Here is an 8,986-nt window from a genome sequence, read left to right as displayed (position 1 = left end):
TTTTTTTCTAGAATTAAGAACGTTTTAGATTTAAATTAAGCACTTTTTAAAGCGTTTTCTCCTTAATGTGAACTTTTTCTGAATAACTTTTTTCGGTTTGAATTTAATACTTTTTAGGCTTTTGGACCTTAATATGTGTCTTTTTATGACTAAAAACTAAGAAATCTATAAGTATTTTTAAATTATGACATGTTTATTTTTCAAATATTTTGATTTCTTTTTGCGAATCATCGAAAGTTTTTCGAAAATCCTATTATTTTTTTTCTTCATCAGATTAACACCTAAATTTATAATAAAGTTACCATTTTCAACCGGAATTAGCTGTGGAAACTCAATTTCATCTTAAAATTAAACAAATGACGTCACTATTGCGTTTGAAGTTAGTGACCTATATATAATTCCTAACATACAGTACACACACGGAAATCTATGCTAAAATCATCACTAATAGGGCCCACAAACATTCCCAATATGTTAGGCGCTATGTTTAATGTTCCAATATAGCGAAGGATGAATAAATGTACCAGAGGTTACCTGAAGCAAATTGCATCCTCTGCATGGTTCTGAATTTGGCAGCATAAAATGGGTAAATGTAGAGACAAAAGGCCCTTCGCTGAGAATCACGCAGTGGGTGGTAGAGTATTTTGCATATCATTAAGCTTGACAGTGCGTTTGAATTTAATACGAATAGCAGCGCATCTAATTCCATTTGGCAAAAGTCATCTCTGATGCCTAACAATATTTGGTTGTCTGATGTTGTGTCCCAATGGCAAGTTTGTATTGTTCGCATGGCCATCAAGCTGGCGGAAATTGATTCAATATGGTTTTGTGAGAATGAAAATGTTTTCTCTCCATCCTCAAGTTTTGTGAAATTGTCATAATTTTGTCATCCTTGTGCCCAATATTTACCATTCTTGCAATCCAATTTGAATACTTAATGAACTCGTGCGACAATCCTCTTGCTTCGCGTGGACGTTGTGTGCATGGGAGGACATGGCACAAACATTTGGAAAGTGGGGTGATTTGTGTTTCATTCACAAGCAACAACTAGGGCACTTTTTCGCTCTTGCTTTTGGGTGGGAAGGCCTCAACATAATATATTTTTCCACTATATGTGCGGCAAAAAGGCTGGCGGGAAAGAATGGCAGGATTCAGAGGATATAAATAACGAGGAAAATGGGAATTTGTAATTTTGCAAAATGCATCATGGTGTCTTTCACATATGCAGCAAACTTTCAGTCTTCTGCGATGCCTCAACCCCGACATTGTATTATTCCCCAAAGCATCCAGCACCCCTGACATCCTAATGAGTCATTACAGTTGTGCGGGGGTTTTGTGATGTGGTGCGGGTGTGGGAATTTTGGGGGCTTTCTGTGAGGCAGAGTGGCACAGAGAGGGGGTGAAAGTCAAAAAGTACCATGCAAACATACACATTACAATGTGGATTATGTGGCATACATTTCCGCGTGTTTTCATTTAAATTTACAGCAGAAACAACCCCCTCACGATCCCCACACACACTGGCATTCCACGCCACCCCCGCACTCCAACAATAATAACTTGCAGAAATTTACTGTTTCACTTATTTAAATAATAGCATTTGTGGCATTAATAAATTTATTTGATGGCTAATTTATACAAGCTGTATTTATACTTTTATAGCGTATTTGCCACCCCTCTCTGCATATGCCATGCCCCTCCCCCCCACCACCACTCAACCACCCCCATATCGCCCAGAAAGCACCCCATCCGCACCAAAAGTGCACAACAATTTATTTGATAAATCAAGAATAATGTGAGGGTGGTGTACTGGGGGGTGGATTGGAGTGAAATTGTGCATCAAGCCCCAAAATATCCTGCCAGCCATATGTTTGCTGATTTAAGCTTGGTTTATCTGCACCAAAATGTGGTTTTCCATTTGGCCTCTATCTAACGACCAAAAAATCGAATTTCCCCCAAAATCAAAAAATATTTGAATTTTCCATCACAATTATGCTTGTTTTTGCTAAATATTTCACTTTTTTTGTTCACCCTGTGAGGGGCCTCTTAGAGGGGTGAGAGAGAGAGGAGAATTCATGATTTGCAAATTGCAAAGTGAAAGACACAAAGCAAATAGAGGGAAGTTATAGGTCCTATAGGTTTAAAGGGATGAATAATTAGAATTTGCTGTACTTTGTCTGATAAACTGGTCAAGGTGACCAAAAATCAAATACCAAATAAAGGAAAATTAATAAATTTTATTCTTCAATGGGAAAAGTTTTTGGTAAACTAGAATAACTAATCTTCATTATATATTCATTAATTTTTGTTTTTCCTTTTTATTATATTTTTTTCCTCCTTTTTAAATATCTTGTTTTTCTTTATTTTTTTTCTTATTTTTTCATTATTGTGAGAGAGGTGTACCCCCTAATTTAACCCCTTCAGGTCCGCGATCAATCTAGCGAGATGATTGAACTAAAAATAATTTTTATGGGTTGCTTTAAGCTCAAATAAGACATTTTTAACAAAATATCCCAACTCAAAAATCTTCGGTTTTTTGTCCTTCCTGATCATGTGAGTCCTTGGGGTGTCCTTTTGTGGTCATAAAATGATCAGGGATTGTTAAGACATAGTCTTGTATTAATTTGGACTCAATATTTGAAAAAAAGTTATACAAAATGAAACATTTTTAAAATCGAGTTTTTTGGTCCTGAGAGGGTTAATGATATTTTTATTTAAATAAATGAAATATGCAAGAGAATTTTAAAGGAAAATGTGATTTTAAGTAGGAGAGAAAGTCCTAATTAAAACCGTTAAAAGTTCTCAAAACATGCAAAAATCGAAATTTTCTTTCAGTTATTGAACGCTTCTTAAAAATTAAATTTCAAGATATTCTTAAAACTTTAAACTTCAAGAACAACGAACAACTTTCTAATAATTTTAAAAATTTCAATATCATAGTAGAAACCATGTAGATTCTGTACTTGCTATGTAAATAGGAGATGATGCTAGGAAAATAGATAAGAAAAAGAAGTCCTTCCTAACGTATGTTTCAACATTTTCATCCCCCTAACTGGAAAAAAGAACTCCTGGCAGGAAGCCCATTTTCGTAATGAGAATAGCAAATCATTTAGTGACAAATTCAATTTGCTGGTACTTGAGAACCCCAAATTCGTCGAGACACTTTGACAATTGACATGTTTACCCAGTCACTTATCGACTGAGAGAAAGTTTTTCCACCACCACGGACATGTGTTTGTCTGAGCCACCACACAGCAAACAGATCCTTTAGCAGCAGCCAGTAACAGTAGACGCTTTCCCACATCCCCCATATTTCTCGGGGGAGGATGTGTGCCTCATCGTCTTGTCTCACTTGACGACGGAGTGTCTTTCTGTGGCAAACTATCGTGACAAAGTTATCGAATGATTGATGATCGTAATGAAGGCAAAGTGAGTACCATAGCTTTGGGTTGAAGGGAGGGTGGAGGTGGTTGATGGGAATGGGGTGCAAATGAGAAGTTGTTCGTCAACAAGATATCTCTAGCCTATCTCACACTGCTATTAGCGATTGAATAATTTGTGGCTGATTATTATTTATTAATGATTCTTCCAATGAAAATTTTTGAACATATTTATCTTTTTTTTTTTGAATATTTTCAGTTAAAGGGTCTTTTTTCAAAAATTATTGAAAATAAAAAATGTTGCAAATTTCCATCATACACAGAAACCTTTAATGTCCTTTTTACGAGGAAAACAAACCACAAGAAAACTGAAAATGATATAAAGTCAGTAATAAATAATAACTCCTACTCCTATACCTTAAAACGACGTAATCTCTCGTGGCATTAGCTCTATTTTTATATTATGAGATAAATTTCCATGAAGGGTTAAAATGCCAGAAAATTTTCCCCATGGATGGCAAATCAAGCGAAGAAGACAAATGCAGAGGGAGAAAAAAAGAATGGCTTCGCACCTAAAGTTTTGACATGGGGGTGGTGTTGGGTGGGAAAAGTTAAACTTTCGGCTAATGTACTTCTCAGTCTCACTGCAAAATTATTCTCATAATGAGTGAAGAAAAGTTGTGTGGCTCACAACTGATAAAACTCGACAAACTCCCTTTTCGTTTTGCGAATTGAAAAGGCGAAAATGTGTTTTTCATCGCGTCAATTTCTGCAGCCACCCCGCCCAACCCCCGGTGCTGCCGCAATTGCTTCCACCTCCGCAATCAAGCGCAAAGAAGTTACGTCATCTTGTGGTGCAAGAAAGTTCACACACAACAACATTTTGGAAGGGGGTTGGGTGGGTGGGGTGGAGTTCAAGGAAAATATCTTCACAAGTATGGCTCAATTGGATGGTGACACTGTGGCTGTAGGATAGGGTTGGATGTGCTGCACACATACCACCAATCCACCCCAAAGCAACCCCCAGTTGCACTTTGACTGTTTTAATGAGTAGCGCAATGGAAACCTCGGCACCGTGACACCGCCGAGAGGAACTAGTTAGATGCTGCACTCACCACGGATTTCCATCCCCCGTGGGGGTGCCTCCCCCCTCCCCTCCTCTCCGCCTCTATCGCTCCATCCCCTTATTCACATCACTCACCTCTGTGTCACCTGAATTTCGGGATACATTCTCCAGCACCACCAAGCGCACCATTTGCAAATTTCACTCCGAACTTTATGTACTTTTCACAACACAGCAGCACATGCCGATGGGAGGAGCATTCCGTTGGGAAGTCGCTACATTATTCAAATCTCTTATTCACTATGATTTTTCACCTTGCGGCTTTCCCGTCACATGGAGCAACATGCAGATTGGGGGCTAGAAAGGGAGATTTTCCATGATAATCCACTCCAAATCCACATCAACTCTGCAAAAAGTCCGATTTTGCATTCAATCAGAAATTCAGAGAAACTCAACAAAATGAATAAGTACCACCACTAAGGTTTTTTTTACTTGAACATTAATCCGCTATATATGTGGAATAATAAAAAAAAAAAAAAAAAAATATATTGGCGCTACGTCCCATATAGGAACAGGGCCGGCCGCCCTATATGATGTTGTTGTTCTCCTTGCGGAGAAGTAGTGGGCGGCCTTGCTAGATACTACCACGTGTGGGCCATTTTACGGATAGGAGTGTATCAATCTCCTGATCCAACCGATCAACGTGATCTAATTGCACGTTGGCGGATGGGGCGCGTTGCCGGGTTCTGTATTCGAACCGGCGACCTTTGGATGCGCACTCAAGCGCTCTATCCACTGCACCCCAGGCCCACATATGTGGAATAAAGGTGTTGATATATGTAATTAAATCTGCTGTAGAGCTGATATGTTTAATTGAATTATCTTGTTTCGATACAATTAACCCAGATTTCTTCATTGCTATCAATTGGAAAATTTACTTTATTGATTGTAAAGAGCATAAAAATAAATAAATTGTTTCAATTCAAAAAAAATCAAATGCATTTGATTAAAGTAGAAATGAGAACTTATGATGACAAATTTCAAAAATTTTGGTAAAGAATTGACTTTCCTGAACAATTTCCAAGACTTTCGTGAAAATTTCGAAAAATTTTTGGACATATATGGATTAACATCCGAAAAAGAAAACTGAAAAAATTGATAATTCACCTAAATAGAAATTATCTGGTAAATTTTTTAAAGAAAAAGGAAACTCAAAATTAATCAAATTTTCTAATTTTTAAAATTAGGGGAAGATGGCTCAATTTCATCCTCGTAATGCCTTCTTTTTAATCGTCTAAATACTAAAAACTAGTAAGACTTAAAATGTAGAAAGGAGTCTATTCAGTATATATGGAGAATTGCCCTAGGCCGAGAAAACAATTTGAACCCACACAGTCTCGTAGGGAATCAAAAGTGTATGAGGAATCGTCAAAAATTCTCACCATTTTATTTTCTACACGAATCACATAGAAAAACGCCGACAAAGATTTAATATAAAATGCTAAAAATGTGAGGTCATTGCTGCCATATTCTTTTAACGTGCCCTTAAGTTAAAACCTCGCGGCTAGATTAGGTTTTTGTAGTACAAATATGTTAAAAATTGAGTCAACATAATGCAAAGGCTGAGTCTACATTAGGCAAAAACTGAGTCATGATTAGGACCTTAAGTTACAAATAGTCTTTTTTAGCATCGTAATTAGATGGAGCCGTTTTGTAATGATTAGAAATACAAGAAATACATAGTTTTTATTCAAAAATATTTCGATTATTTGTGAACTTATATAAATATTCCAAATATATCCGAATATTTGCTACAAGATTTTTATTTATTTTTTAATGTTATTGCTTTCAAACATCTAAATATTATTTTTATGTATTCAACATAAAACGAGGAATAATTAAAGTTCGTAATTGAGCTGGCAGTTTAAGATGTTAATTACTTATCTCATCTTATGTATGAAAATCTCTTGCTAAAACTTCACAACTACCTATGATCTATGACGCTTTCCACGTATCTCACTGTACATAATATCATATATTTTGGCTGCACATATTCTATAAATAATCCCGCCGTGAGCAATGTGATTCATCAATTCACAATCTGTCGTATTTGAAAGGAATATCTGTCACAAACTGACTTCTTGGAATTTCACTTCTGCAATCTTTCCATGCTAAAGGCAAGTAGGAGTTGGGTTATTGCTTGAATTCCATTTCATATGAATTTTGCTGATTTTTGTCCTCAACTTTTGGGTGTATTAAATTCTGTAGGTTTATTAAAATTGTCAAAGAAAATCTCAATATCCAACACTTTTATTTTGATTTATTCAGAATTTTTATTAGGTATAGGAGTTTGTGGGAAAAATGTTTCAAGCAATAGGGGATGATTTATAAGAAATCGTATTAATCCCCAAAAGAAGGGTATATCATTGCGGATATTTTTTTTAACCTATCATTATGCAACAATAGCCAGAAAGGGGATGAGGGGGTGGAAAAAAATGAAAAAGACATGACACTGTGAATAAATTTTTTATGGGATCCCCCATCATTTCGCCCCTTTGCTTCATTGAGAGTGTCACAGCATTCCGTCAAATGGTAATCCAACCACACCGTGCACCCCCACAGCCCCCAGGACGTGTTGTCTAATCCCGCTATCTGTTGATATTTCCACCCGGTCGGAGCGCCTCGGCGCTCCAGTGTGTATCCCCACCTCTCTGACCACATGGCTTTTCCCCATGCGCTTCGTGCGAGTGGTGGGGATAGCACTTGAGGAATTTATATGGGACCTGTGTGGTGGGGAGCATTCCCTTCGGATGGCGTCGCGCGTGACTCACACGACCGACGCCGACGTCGTCCACGTCTCGCTGTGTCGGCCAACCAGCGTCGAGGTGCTTCCAAATGAACTGTGGGGAAGACTAGTCTGTGTTTCAGTGTCGTCCCATGAAGACGCGCGTCACATTGTAATTCACCGTGAGGCTTTTCCTTTCGCGTCAAAAATTTTGTCGATGTTTGCTGACGGTTTTAGCGCACCCCACGCGCCCCCTCAATGGGCCACCCCCTTGCACTCTGACACTGGTGTCTTGCTGTGCGGTCAAAACTAAATGGACAAACTTTCACGTTCGCAAAGCTCTATCGGGATTTTCTCGTGCTGGTGCCACCATTCATCCACCTTCGCGCCACTTTTGAATTTTCCACCCAACACACAGAGAAAATTTCATACCCATATTTTTTTTGGGGGGTGAATAAATTCACACATAAGAAAACATTTAATACCTCTCGCAAATCCCGTTTAGGTGGGTGGGGGTTTTTGGGGAAAACTATAGTGCTGTGATTTCCATTGAATGGGTCCATAGAGTGAAGATTTTCCCCCAAAGACACAGAAGAAAAAAAAAGGAAGAAGAGAGAACACCCAGGGAGGGAAATTCAAGTGCGAACGGAGCAGAGAGACAGTGCGGTGCTTATAGGAAAGCGAACAAGAAAAAGGTCAGAAGTAAATTCACATGTGATTGTTGCTTTTCATCCCACCATCCCATATAGCCGAAGACAAACCCCCCATACGCAAAAAAAATCTTGTCTCTCCAAAGGGCAGAACCACCCCACCTTTGGATTTGGCATGGGGGGATGCAAGACAGGGAAAAAAAAGAAAAACAGAAAAACCCCTTACAATAATTTATTGTTGTGTTACTTTGCCATTCCCATATTGTTCCCTCCCTACCATTTTCCACCCCCTCGTAGACGCAGGGAAACAAGTAAAGAAAAAAACGGAGAGAAAAACGAAAGAATATCAAGCCATATTCACACCACTCTCACAGGACTTCCGTCCAACACCATTTGACCGTAACCAGAAACCACAGCCGGACTCGCTTCACTCCGTGAAATCCCAGCCCCGAAATTTACTTCCACCAAAGTGGAAACTGAGCGGAATGTGTGTGCATTTACGTGACTTCGTGATGCTCCACCACTCTGTCGTCCAGTCTGTTGTACGTGGAAATGCCAAAATAGAAACCAAAAGGATTGCACAGAGATTACTCGCAGCACTACTCCACACACACCCCATGAGGAGGAACCCCAACAAAGTCCAATGTTAGCCAAAGTCATTGGTAATTGAGAGAAGCATCGAAAGTTGAAGCGGATGGACTCTGTTCAAGAGAACTTTCCCATCAACCCCCAGCACCTACCCTTCACCGGAAAACTTTATTTCTTCACTTCCGTATTGGAGATATTATTCACTGTGATAGTGGATCTCATGATTTTCTCAATTTACATGCAAATTGCTTTATTAAGCTGATAAATTATATATCCATTTCTTCGAATTTTGTTGAATGAAAGAAAATTTAATTATATAAGATATTTCTTGTCACTCCACTAACTCCACTGCAACCATAAAAGTTTCAAATTTTGCCATAGAACGTATACCTACATATTTCAGTTAGGATTAAGTTTCTAGTAAAGTTTACATCATATTAGGGAAGACTCGAGTAGTTTCCAAGAAGCTCTAAATGTTGAACGAAATTTAGCTAATTTAGCAGAAATATTATCCGAAAAA

At 38.2% G+C, this 8,986-nt stretch overlaps 1 protein-coding gene across 1 annotated transcript in view; it reads left to right on the top strand.

Annotated features, from left to right (window-relative positions):
- Positions 1-7,357: 7,357 nt before the first annotated feature.
- Positions 7,358-8,986, top strand: part of LOC129792514 (uncharacterized) — a 48,572-nt gene continuing 46,943 nt past the window's right edge. The window contains exon 1 of the mRNA XM_055831614.1: positions 7,358-7,923. The gene's annotated coding sequence lies outside the window, so the exon portion shown is untranslated. The remainder of the gene's footprint in view (positions 7,924-8,986) is intronic.

Source organism: Lutzomyia longipalpis, chromosome 3 (assembly GCF_024334085.1).
Source record: "Lutzomyia longipalpis isolate SR_M1_2022 chromosome 3, ASM2433408v1".
NCBI classification, from domain to species: Eukaryota; Metazoa; Arthropoda; class Insecta; order Diptera; family Psychodidae; genus Lutzomyia; species Lutzomyia longipalpis.
The sequence above is the reverse complement of the archived record's forward strand: the minus strand, read 5'-3'. Positions and strand labels throughout refer to the sequence as shown.